The sequence below is a fragment of the Mastigoproctus giganteus genome, chromosome 1, assembly GCF_048544385.1.
Source record: "Mastigoproctus giganteus isolate SK-2022 chromosome 1, ASM4854438v1, whole genome shotgun sequence".
NCBI lineage: Eukaryota > Metazoa > Arthropoda > Arachnida > Uropygi > Thelyphonidae > Mastigoproctus > Mastigoproctus giganteus.
In genome coordinates this window covers 145,722,856-145,735,676 of record NC_143575.1, presented here as the reverse complement: position 1 = coordinate 145,735,676, position 12,821 = coordinate 145,722,856, and the positions used below count along the sequence as shown (strand labels likewise).

At 37.1% G+C, this 12,821-nt stretch overlaps 1 protein-coding gene across 1 annotated transcript in view; it reads left to right on the top strand.

Annotated features, from left to right (window-relative positions):
• Positions 1-12,583, top strand: part of LOC150091179 (protein Loquacious-like) — a 333,917-nt gene extending 321,334 nt beyond the window's left edge. The window contains exon 9 of the mRNA XM_090382502.1: positions 11,862-12,583. The gene's annotated coding sequence lies outside the window, so the exon portion shown is untranslated. The remainder of the gene's footprint in view (positions 1-11,861) is intronic.
• The last annotated feature ends 238 nt before the right edge of the window (positions 12,584-12,821 follow it).

The window sequence follows — 12,821 nt, the reverse complement described above, 5'->3', positions numbered from 1 at the left end:
AAATGAGTCGGAAGCGACTTGCATGGGCTAAAACACATGTTTCGTGGACAAAAGAGCAATGGGACATTGTCATCTTTTCTGACAAATCGAAATTTAACTTCACATTTCGTCCTTCTGACATATTGCTTCCTACCTGAGCCTGCATGGCTCAGATGGGGAACGATGTTTCAGAAGACGAAAATCGGAGGCATGCCATCCTGACTGCATAACACCTGACTGTAAAGTTCCCTGATGGTCAGATGGTCTGGGGATGCATAACAAGCAAAGGGGTGGAGCAAATTAAATTTATTAATGGAACAGTGAATGCAGAAATCTACACTGCTATCTTGGAGGAGTGCCTGAAACCTGTTATTAGGGATCACCACACAGACATCCAAAATTGCGTTTTTCAGCAGAACTTGGCACCTTGCCACACAGCAAATTTGGCAAGTTTTATGCTATTTAGATTTAATGACGAGTTTGTCTTCTTGTCTCACAAGGCTTAAAACATACACCAGTGTTTTCCCTCGTTTTTCTCCCTTAAGGTGCAGTCATACCTCAGAAATGCTGTCATTACAGAGTTTTACTGGCCTGGCAACAGTCTAGATTTGAACCCTATTGAAAATTGCTGGTACATAATGTCGTACAAAATTTCTCAGAAGAAGCCAACAAGTAAGATTCAGCTAAAGAAGAGCATTGTAAGGGTGTGGTACCACGAAATTGGTCAACTGTATATCCAGAAGTTGATTAACTCTTGCTAGATTGTTGCAAGGCTGTAATTGCAGCTCAAGAAGGAACAACAAAATATTGGGTACTTATTTTGCTGATTTACACTACATAATAGTATTACATTAACTTGTCATTTCAGTTTGTACATGTAAATGGAATAAAATGTATGTTTGGTTGTCATGACTGCCATTTGCATGAGTTCTCATTTCCATTAATTACAATTTTTATCCTTTGGGAAGATATTTATGGCAATTAGGTATATCAGGTGGAGTCTTTTTATTGAATTTCATTCACAGAGATATATATCCCATCTTACAAATACATTTCTGCAACCCACAATGCAGCGCAAAACACATTACAGTAGACTCTCGATTTTCTGGGATAGAAAGGCGCCTCCGTAGCCAGGTGGAAAGGAGCAGCAGTGCATAGCACACGCTTCTTGATTAGACCGGGGTTCGAGCCCGTCACCACCAAATACGGAGGATGCGGAAAGGTCAGGGAATGACCACCGCATATCCCGGAGCAATATGGCCTTAGTTGCTAATGCTCCTAAAAACCAAATAACAAACAACAACAACAAACAACATTCTGGGATAGATGGTAAAAAAACAAATCCCGGATAATCGATTTCCCGGTTAATCCAAAAATACAAAAGTCCCCAACATACATAAGAGATACGTTCCAGGACTTCTTACTTCTTCGAGTTTTACGTAACTCAGGAATGACTAAAAAAAAAAAAAATATTGCTACTTATTATTATTATTGACAAATCTGAATTCCGCACGGTACTTGTTAATGTTTGGCCATTTTGATACATCCTTATTATAATGATTCCTTAGAGATTTAACAGATGCACCATTTTCAAACTTTTGATTAATTTTAAGTTTTTGTTTAACTGAAAACGCAACTCTTTGGCATTTACCCGTCATTTTTGCGATTTCTAAATAAAAAAAAAATAAAAATATACTATAAAAAAAATTTCGACATTCCTGACAAATAACGAAACAAAATTTGTCCTTTTGCACTGCAACGGAACACAACAATCGACACGACTCACTAAAACAGACTAAACATTTGGTCTCTTTTTTTTGAGCGGCGGATGTGAAGACAGTGGGAATTGTAAGATAATAGGTACACTAATCTCCCAATGACGACTTATAATGCCGCTTGTCGCTTATTTATGACTTGCAAAATATCTGTTTATACCTATTCTAGTTATTACTTGAATTTTATGATTTCTGGTTGATTTTTTTTTTTTTTTTTTTTTTTTTTTTGGAGTTTTGAAGTGTCCTGGTTAATCGAGAGTCTGCTGTATTTGCAAAATTCACAAGCGATGGAATTTTTTTGGTTGCCACTGTATCATTGATATTGATGAAGGTATATCAGGCTTAATGTCCAAGTTTGCAGATGATACAAAGGTTGTCAGAGTTGTTAATCACACTATGCTGTTACAACAGGATCCAGAAAAGTTGGACAGATGGGCAGAGAGGTGGCAACTGAAGTTTAACATTAACAAATGCCAAGTTCTGCATATGGGTAGCAGTAACCCCAGAGTAAAGTACCAACTGTGCGGTACTACACTTGGTAGAGAATGAAAAAGACCTGGGGGTAATTGTGCACTCAGATATGAAATTTTCAGATCAATGCAGAAAGGCTGCGAGAGCAGCTCTTCGGATCTTGTTAATCATATACAACAACTTTGCTGGCAGGGATAAGGAAGTGATTTTTCCATTGTATAGCGCAATGGTCAGGCCACACCTTGAGTGCTGCGTACAGGTATGAAGGCCTCATTTTAGGAAGAATGTTGAGCTGCTGTAACGAGATTGATGAGAGGAACAAAGGGTGCTCTTACCAAGAAAGGCTTCAGTTCTGCAAATGGCAGTACCTGGAGACTATTTTTTTTTTTTTTTTATGTGAACCCCAAACACAAGAGGTATTAGAACCTATAGTACTTAGTACCGTGCTTGGGTTGGAGGTTGAGAAGACGAAAGAAGATATTTGTTGACATTGGACTTGAACTTCTGTAGATTGTAATTTTCGGGATATACATATGAAGGAAGGTTGTTCCAGAAAACGGCAGTCGAATGAATAAATGAGGAAGATGAAAAGTTGGTTCTGTGGGTTTGAAGTTGGACAGTAAATGGATGTTGGCTGGTGGCGACACGTGTTCGTACTGTTTTCAAAGAGAAAGCAGGAATTATAGAAGAACAGTGCCCATGGAAGTATCTGTAGAAGCGGCATGCAGCAGAAACAGTACATCTATGAGAAAGCGAGTGGAGAGACTCTGTTAGAGATAAATCATTAATTAACCTAACTGCCCTCTTCTGAACAGAACAAAGAAGTCTGAGAGAGGTTTTGGGGGCACCATCCCAGATGTGGGAACAATATTCCATGGCAGGGCGGATTTGCGATTTATACAGAATGAGCAGCTGTTTGGAAGAAAAGTAACGCCGAGAGCGAAAGAGAAAACCAAGTTTTTTAGATGCAGAGGAAGCAATATTTATAATATGCTTGTGTCAAGAGAGATTAGAAGTCAGGGTAATCCCCAAAAGAGATATATCATTTTGCCTAGAAATCGGAGTGTCACTAAAGATAAGCATAGGAGCAGAAGAATCCTTTTTGCGAGATATAAGACAAGACTGAGTTTTAGAAGGGTTGAAATCAACTAAGTTGTCTTTGCCTCACTGGAGAATTACCTGAAGATCGGCATTTAAGGAATTGGTAGCAGATTTTCGAGAAATTGAAGCTGATTGAGAAGGACAAGGTTTCTCAAAATGGAAAGTGGAATGCAATGTGCTATCAACGGAAAAACTATGGATAGGATTTCCAGTCAATGGAAGAAGGTCATTAATATACAAAAGGAAAAGAGTAGGGGAAAGAACTGAACCTTGGGGAATACCGGCATTAGTGGAGAAGTTAGAAGACAGAGAGCCATTTACCATCACCCTCAGTGAGCGATCAGAGAAAAAACTGGATAACCAATTACTAAAAACAGTTGGCAAACCATAAGATGGAAGCTTGTTTAGAAGACCTTTATGCCAAACACGATCGAAAGCCTTTGAGATATGAAGAGCAACTACTTGTGTTTCACCAAACTTTTCCATTGAAATAGTTCATAAATGGGTAACATAAGCCAGAATATCACCAGTGGATCGACACTGACGGAATCCATACTGGCAATCGTTGATCAGACGGAAGGTTTCTAGATAGTTTAAGAGTTGGCGGTTAATTGATTTCTCCATTACTTTAGAAAGAGTAGAAGTAATTGCAATGGGACGATAATTGGATGAGAGCGATTTGTCACCCTTTTTAGGAACTGGCTGGATATGAGCAAATTTCCAAGCAGAAGGAAAAACACCTTTGGAATAAGAAAGTGAAAAAAGGTGGCAAAGAATAGGAGTAAGTTCAGGAGCACAGGTTTTGAGAACAAGTGGAGAAATACCATCGAGACCTGGAGCTTTCTTAGCATCAGGATTCGTCAAAATCCTTCCGACATCCTTTTGATGGAAGACCACAGGAAGTATTGAATGGAGCGTGTTGGGAATGGTGGGAGGTGTTTTACCAAGATCGTTAATACATGAGCTGGAAGAAAAATGGGATGCTAGCAGGTCAGCTTTATCCTTGGCTGAAGTGACAACAGAACCATCTGGTTTGGACCGAGGTGGGAGCAGAGATGGGCTAAAGTTGCGGCCAATAGCTTTGGCAAGAGACCAGAATGCTCGGCTATCATTAGGGCAAGAAGCAAGTTTTCTACAATTAGCCTGTTCAAATTCTAGTTTGAACTGATTAATAATTGCTTTACAATTGTTGCGAGCATTGGTGTAAGCAGAAAATGAAACTGAAGAATTAGAAACAAACCAATTACGATATGCAACATTCTTCTCTTTAACAGCCTTAGCACATTTATTGGAAAAGCAAGGTTTAGTTTGGGATAAAGGATTCCATTCCTGCAAGAATAATTTCACTGACACGATCTGAACAAACGTTGACATCAGAAGTTTTGAAACAGTAATCCGACCAAGGAAAAGAAGAAAAGAAGTCTCGCAGGTCATCCCATTTTGCATTTTTGTAATGCCAAACAACACGAGGTTGGGAATAGCTATGAGATAAAGGTTCCATTGGAGAAGAGACAATCACGAAGTTGTGATCTGAAGTGCCTAAAGGACCTCTCACTTCGACCGTGTACTTAGAAGGGTTGTTTGTGAGAAAAAGATCAAGCGTATTGGCTGTATGATTAGGATTGTCCGGAATTCTTGTAGGTAAATAAACAATCTGTGCTAGGTCATTAGTAATTGCAAAAGCCTCAGCATCTCGACCAGCTGGGTCGGTGTGACTAGAAAACGGAAGCCAGCTGGAGTTGTGAACGTTTAAATCACCAAGGAAAATTACCTCACTGTTAGGAAAGTTGGACTGGAGAAAGTCAAGTTGCAAAGAGAGGAAGTCAAAGAGCTCCAAGTGATTAGTGGAGTTGGGAGAACGGTAGAGACAACAGATGAATTTTACACAGTGAGGTAGAGAGATTTTAAGCCAGAGAAGATCAAAGAGAGGAGATTCCAAATTGCCAAGTCTCTGACAGGGAATATCAGAACGGACATTTGCACAAGTACCACCTTTGAGGCGAAAGGAATCATACAGCGAATAATTTGGGCATCTGAGATGAGCAGTAGTTGAATCAACCGATAACTGAGATTCTGTCAGAAAAAGTACCTGGGGTTTGGCAGACTGCAAGTGGAAATGGACATCGTTGAGGTTAGAATTGAGACCACGTATATTTGTGAAATGAATTAGGAAGTGCTTGGGAGGTTGAGATGTTTTTGCAGATAAGCTTGCTCTATTATTTTGACAATTCATGGTGTATTCAATAGTGAGAAAAAGTGGGTGTGACATGCTGTATGAAGTAATGAAATTTTTGGATAGGGCATACACGTGGTAAGAATATACCCAGATCCTTGACATAACGTGGCCTCGACAATGTTCCCCGCATACACACTATTCGGACTTCCTCCAGTCACTATCTGGCAGAATAGAGGTAGCAAGATTATACACTAGCTGATCCGGAAGCCTCCTCGAGAGTTACCAATAGGTTCAGTCCGGTGTACTAACTAGCGTCCGGCCTGCGAACACCGTTTTAGAGCTGTACCCTCGAAATGTAAGGAATATTGGATCTCGCCACGACATTCATCATAACCTCAAAAGTCATCAATCATAGTGCATGATGGAAGAGATAGGGAAGGGTTGACCGGAACTTAGCTCTAGAGACTAAACATGGGTTCCACCACTTCAAGCCTCCAATAAGCAAAGTGGTGGTATTTCACCAGTTGATGAGAGTCATCTACCACCTAGTACTCTCTGGTAACATAGAGGGTGCGGCGTTCCTCAATGTGGTGTGGGCGCCACACCTCGACCCCTGCTTACGTTGGTTCACACCTGGGTGGTCATCCACCATGTACTTGTGCATGGAGGTTATACCCAGGATTACTAACAGTCCCACCATCATGAAGGTGCAAGCAGAGGATTTTGCTGTCACAGACGTTCCGGCTTTGCCGAAATTGGGTCCACTTGACTTGAGTGTCACACGAATATCAGTTCCATTAGTGTTTTAGACTCCCAGGTAGCAAGTACAGCTTGTCTGGCATATCTGAGAGAATGTCTGTGAGAACCTCAAGGACCAAAGGCACCTGGAAGGTGATCTGATTGAGGTATATAAGGCTTTGAATGGTTTGAGCAAGATAAATGCTGGTGGGTTTTTACTCTTGCTCAGATTACACACTTGACGGGCCTAGATTCAATTTAAGGAGAGACAGCTGCAGAATAGATGTGCGGAAATTTGCATTTAGCCAGTGAGTGCTTGATTGCTGGAATAAACTTCCATCTGTTGTTGTTGGAAGTTGATAGCCTAAATAGATTCAAGGAAGAACTGGACAAACCTTTGGAGCGAATGCTGTATAAGCTCGCTTTCTTGTTGCACTACTAATTTCATATTGTACTACTAATGCTAATGCTAACTGACAAGTGCAGAAAGAAATTTGAATTTGAACAAATTAGTGTCCTGTGCAGGTCTACCCCACATCTGCAGTGAATTATCTGAAATATATAATTGTTTTTGTTTTTTTATTTTCTTATATGATTTCATTTATATCTTTGTATACTCCACTTTTTTATATTCTTGGACTTGTTACATCATATCCTAAGTTAGGCACAATAAAAATTCAGGTCAGGTGAAATATACACTTTGAAAAAATAATTTTAATAAATGGTTAAAAATTAAAATGTAAATGATTTTGTATGCATGACAGTAAGCTACTTAAATTTTACAATGATTTTGAATTTATTGTGATGAATGGAATCCCCAATTAGTTTTCTTTTAATCTGAAATTTTTTAGAAATTTTTATGATGTTCTTTCAGTTTTGTGCTGACAGACTTCATTTTTGGTGTTGATTCAATTTCTAATTCCAAAGCACTGAATGCAAATTTCATAATCAGAAGCAGTTTAATATAGCAGCATGATAACAAAAGGATGAAATATAAGAGGACAAAGGTCAGAGTGGGATCGATTAATGTAGGAGCAATGACTGGGAAAGGAATGAAACTTGTGGAAGTTATGACGAAAAGGAAAATCAGCGTATTGTGCTTCCAGGAAACCAAATGGAGAGGGATGAGGAGTAAATAACTAGATGAGGGCTACAAATTAATATACTACAGCACGGAGAATAGGATGAATGGAGTAGGAATTGTGGTTGAAGATAATCTAAAGGATGCAGTAATGGAAGTGTGCAGGTAAAGTGACTGGCTAATTAAAATTAAACTGTTATTGACTGACAAATGTGTGCTCAATATCATTGGTGCTTACACTCCACAGGCAGAATGTGATGTAAAAGAGAAGGATGCCTTTTATTAGGACCTGGGTGAGGTAATCAACAGCACGTTTGAAAAGGAAGGAATAATCATCAGAGCAGACCTCAATGGACGTGTAGGCCAGAAAACCTGAGGCTACCCTGGAGTCCATGGCAGCTTTGGATGGGATGAGCACAGTGCAGATGGGGAAAGGATTCTGGAGATTGTTATGGATTGTGGATAGCTAATACCCAGTACAAGAAGAGACACCAACACCTTATTACATACCATACATAGGTGGGCATAGTACTCGGGTCGACTACATGATTTTGAGAGCCAAAGATAAGAAATGGTGCCAAGACTGCAAAGTCATCCCAGGAGAAAGCTTATTCAGTCAACACAGACTCCTAGTATGTGATCTCATTATTGTAAGAACTTGCCAAGGCTTTCACAAGAAGTTTGAGAAGTTCATCAAATGGTTTAGGCTACAAGAACATGAGCCTAAACTGAGACTGCAGAAGCTGTTCCTACAGACTTTTAGAGAAATCGAGGAAGATCCAAACCTGATGACTGGATCAAATATGGAACAAGGCCCAGATAAAGATTATGAAGGGAGGAGAAGAAATTCTAGGGAAGCCAAAGGAGGAAAGACAATTCATAGAGAAACATGGTGATGGAGGTTCAGAGGGCATTGAGGGACAAGAATACAGTTTTTAAAGAATGGCAGAGAGACAGAACTGATGAAAACAAGAATAGGTACAAGGAAAAGAAAAGATTGTTGGGCCCAATGTTGTTTTGTATATTTATCAATAATATTGATGAAGGTATATCAAGCTTAATATCAAAGTTTGCAGATGATACAAAGGTTGGCAGGGTTGTTAATAACAGTAATGATAGTATGCTGCTGCAACGGGATCTGGAAAAGTTGGATAGATGGGCTGAGAAGTGGAAACTGAAGTTTAACATTGACAAATGCAAAGTACTGCATGTGGGTTGCAGTAACCCTAGAGAAATGTATCAATTATTTGTAGTGTTACACTCAGGGTAGTGGAAAATGAAAGAGACCTGGGGGAAATTGTGCAGCCAAATATGAAGTTTTCTGAGCAGTGCAGACAGGCTGCCAGAGTAGGTCATGGGATCTTGTCAATGATATATAGGAATTTTGCCAGCAGGGATAAGGAGATGATTATTCCCTTGTATGAGGCAATGGTTAGGCCACACCTTGAGTACTGCGTACAGGTCTGGAAGGTGCCTCCGTAGCCAGGTGGGAAGGAGCAGCAGTGCGTAGCACACGCTTCTTGATTAGACCAGGGTTCGAGCCCATCACCACCAAATACGGAGGATGCGGAAAGGTCAGGGAATGACCACCGCATATCCCGGAGCAATATGGCCTTAGTTGCTAACGCTCTTAAAAACCAAATAACAATAACAGGTTTTTTTTTTTTTTTTTTTTGTGGAAGTTGATATCTTAAATAAATTCAAGGCAGAGCTAGACAAACATTTGGAATGAATGGATTAGTGAAATGGGAAGGGGTTTTTTTTTTTTTTTTTTTTGGCTGATGCTGTATAAGCTTGCTTTCTTGCATCATGTGCTTCTACTAATGCTAAATCCAGCATTGGTTGTTGGTGTGATAAAAGTTCAAGAATTAGGTATTGGTTAGGATTGTCTGTATACCCAGTAGGGAAAGGAACAAATCATGCAATTTCATTAGTAAGTAAGTAAGTAAGTAAGTTCATTTGGTATCAACTGATAAAAATGGGTACAGTTAGTAGAGATGCCTTGTCACAGCATTTCTGTCAGCTGAATCCTAAAAAATTGAAACCAGCTGAAATCATGAACTCATGAATGATTAAGGAAAATTACTTTCTGTTAGGAAAGTTAGATTGGAGAAAGTTTTTTCAAAAAAAGAAAGCCAAATAAGTTTTGAGTGATTGGTAGAGCTAGGAAAATGTTAAAAGCACAAATGAATTTGACAGAGTTGAATAAACAAATTTTAAGTCAGAGGCTATAAGAAAAAGGGAAATTCTGGGTTATAAAGTTTGTGACAAGTAATATCAGCAGAAATGTGCACAAATACCACCTTTAAAGTAAATGTCACAGTAATTAGTTTTTTTTCTGGCCCAATCTCAAGTATCAGTTCCCCTCAACCATAAAATTCGTGTCCCAAAAGTGGGACTTTGGGACATCCAGGTGGAAATGGACTTCAGTGAAATTGGAACTCTGACCACATATATTTGTATAAATAAATTTTTTTCTTTTAACAGCATAGTTAATTTTGTTTTTATCATTCGTAGAAATATTAATACACTGTTCATAAATGATCTGATAACAGGATTTAAAGGTTGTATTACATACAGTCCTGTGTAGGTCCATCGACCTAGACCTCCACCCACTGTAACTGGAACTGAACCCGACCTGCATTGCTTGTACACACATACACAAATAAGGTTGAATATTAAGAAAATTTGTGCTAAATTTTCTACACATCAGTATTTTTCTTAGTTGGATTAATTATATAATAAAACTCTTAAAGTTAGCTTATTTTAAGAACTTTAACATGGTATATTTCATTACATAATTAATTTATAGATAATCACTGCATATAATCATTTTCAAATTAGTGCATACTACATGCATTAATTAACTTCAGATGCATTAGCAAATAGTAATAATACATGATTTATATAAAAAAAGAAGAAAAAATAACTTTTGTGCATGAACTGAGAGCATTTCTTCTGCATATTATTCATATTGCTCATTGCTTTAACTACAATATGGTTCATATGGATAGCCTGTGTAATAAGTGTCAAATAAAGAAATAATAATTGCCAGTTTGGTCTGATTTTAGTGAAATTTGAGTAGGCTTGACAAATCATTCTAAAGGAATGCAAATCATTCACGAAATATAAAATATCATGAAAATCCATCCAATGAGAGTTATTACATACAGAGAGACAAAGAAATAATAATTGCCAGATTTATATTGGTTTGATTTTAATGAAATCTGGAATAGCTTAACAAGTCTTTTACAAGAGCTAAATATAAAATTTCATCAAAATCTAACTGTTGTTAGTCAAGTTATTATGTGTAGACAGACAGACAAAGATGCTGGATTTCTATTAATCCAATTTTAATGAAATTTGAGATGCTTTGAAAAAATATTCTAAATAAGCCAAATATAATAATTTTTGTTATTAGCAAAAAAGACTGTGTTGGAAATAAGCATACCGAAAAAAATCTTGTAACTACCGATGAGACATAAAAGTATAAAATAAAATTTCAAAGCTTCGGACTTGATAAAGGAGTATATTGTTCTGAAAGCTTCTTGGTGTATGTTTTTTTTTTTTATTGCTTTTAGTAGTTTTATCTCTTTTTACATTTACCTGTATATTTTATTTATATCTGTCTTACCTCTATTCTTTATAAGATGTCCATATGTTGTATTATTAGTGGCATTTGGTTCAAGGAAGCAAGTTTATAAATTATCAACTAGAAAAAAAATCCCACAACCCTTATCCACCCCTCCAATATTTTGCCTAGTTCTTTCTTGAATTTATTCATACTGCCCAATTCCACAACAAAAGGTAAAAGTTTGTTCAAACAGTCAATCACCTGCTACTTGAAGGCAAACCTCCTCATATCTGTCCTGCAACTATCCTTCCTCAGTTTGAATTTATGCCCCCTGCCCCAAGTGTGTGTAGTCTGAGAAGGAGGAAGAATGGCATCAGTATTGAGCTTGCTCAGTCCAGCCTTAAAAACCTAAATCAGATCACCTCGTAGGTGCCAAGTCTCAAGATACTGCAATTTGCAGATTGTACTTTATTTTTTACTGTATTTTTAATAAAATTTTATTTTGTATTTTTAAATTTCATTAGTAGTAATAAGATTTGTTTCAGTATATTAATTTTTGGTGTTAGTGTATTAAATTATTTATTCAAAAACCGAAATCACACCAAACCTGCAGGACTCCGTGCCATGTGTGAATTTCAGGTGGTAGGAATGTTTTATATTGCAAAAATTCCTAGTCACTGTCTGTAAATGGAATATCTTAAAGTGTATTTTATGTTTATTATTACAGCTTTATTGCTTTTTACTAATCAGTGACATCAGACAGTGATATCATTTTCATTAAAATATATGTTTAGAAAAAATATTGGGCGAATAAATAGACAGCATTAATAAAGTATTTTTTTGTTATTCTTTTTTAATTTATTACTTTTATAAATCTGGGAAATTTGAAGTAGTTCATATCAGTACGTATGTTAATACTGCAATTATTTCATGAAAACTAATTTTTGAAAACGGCTTTTTCAATAGGTATTGATCTCTCTACCTTGAAGCAGCCTTGAAATAACGGCCTAAGAGGCAAATCATGTGACCAAGATATGCGTGGTAGATCAGGCTGGCCATTCTTTCTTCTCTGCTCAGCCATCAATTATATTCTACTTCCATCTTTTTTTTTTTTTTTTTTTGTTCTATTTTATTTTAAATGATTAATAGGATTTAGTACTGCTTTCATTGACAGTTTACTTTATTGACCACGATGTGAATGGGAAGAATGAAGTTTCTTCTCTTTATGCTCTTCCATTATTTCCAGTTTGGATATTTTCAAATACATATTTTTAATTAAATTGCAATCATGTTCTTTTTGAAAATTCTTAGCACCATTTGGTGTGACATTTAGCAATGTCACATATTAGTGTAGTATGCACAAATGTTTTATGGATGCTGAGGGGATATTGTGGAAGTGGGGGAGTGGGCACAGAGGGAAGAATGGCCCATGCAACAAAGAAGAGGCAGGAATTAACTCTTCTGAAATCAGCTGTGTTAGATTAAGTGAAATGAACAAAGTTAAATGATTTGTTTTTTTTAAGGTTTGCTATGTTTGTCTCTTTCATTCAGAAGCATGAAAACAAACATATTGATGATATAATTATATCCCTTGCTTATTTGATTTACAAATATGTGTACAAATATAAATCCTTTAAATGTGCTTTTACTGTACGGCTGTTTATAATAGGGAAATTAGTTAAGAGTGATTATTAGCAGGTTTTCAGTATTTTCAGGTAATGAATGTGACTCAGATTTTCATTATCCTTATTTTGGAATAACTTGATTGCTTAGCTTCAGCAGTTTTCTTTTGGAAAATGATCCTTCTATGATTACGAAGAAATTTAGAATTGTCCAGTGGCAATTTTAGTAAAGTTAAATTCCATTTTCAAATCTTTTTCTTTCATTTTAAACCTATATTGAGCACTTATAAAACGTTAAGTTACA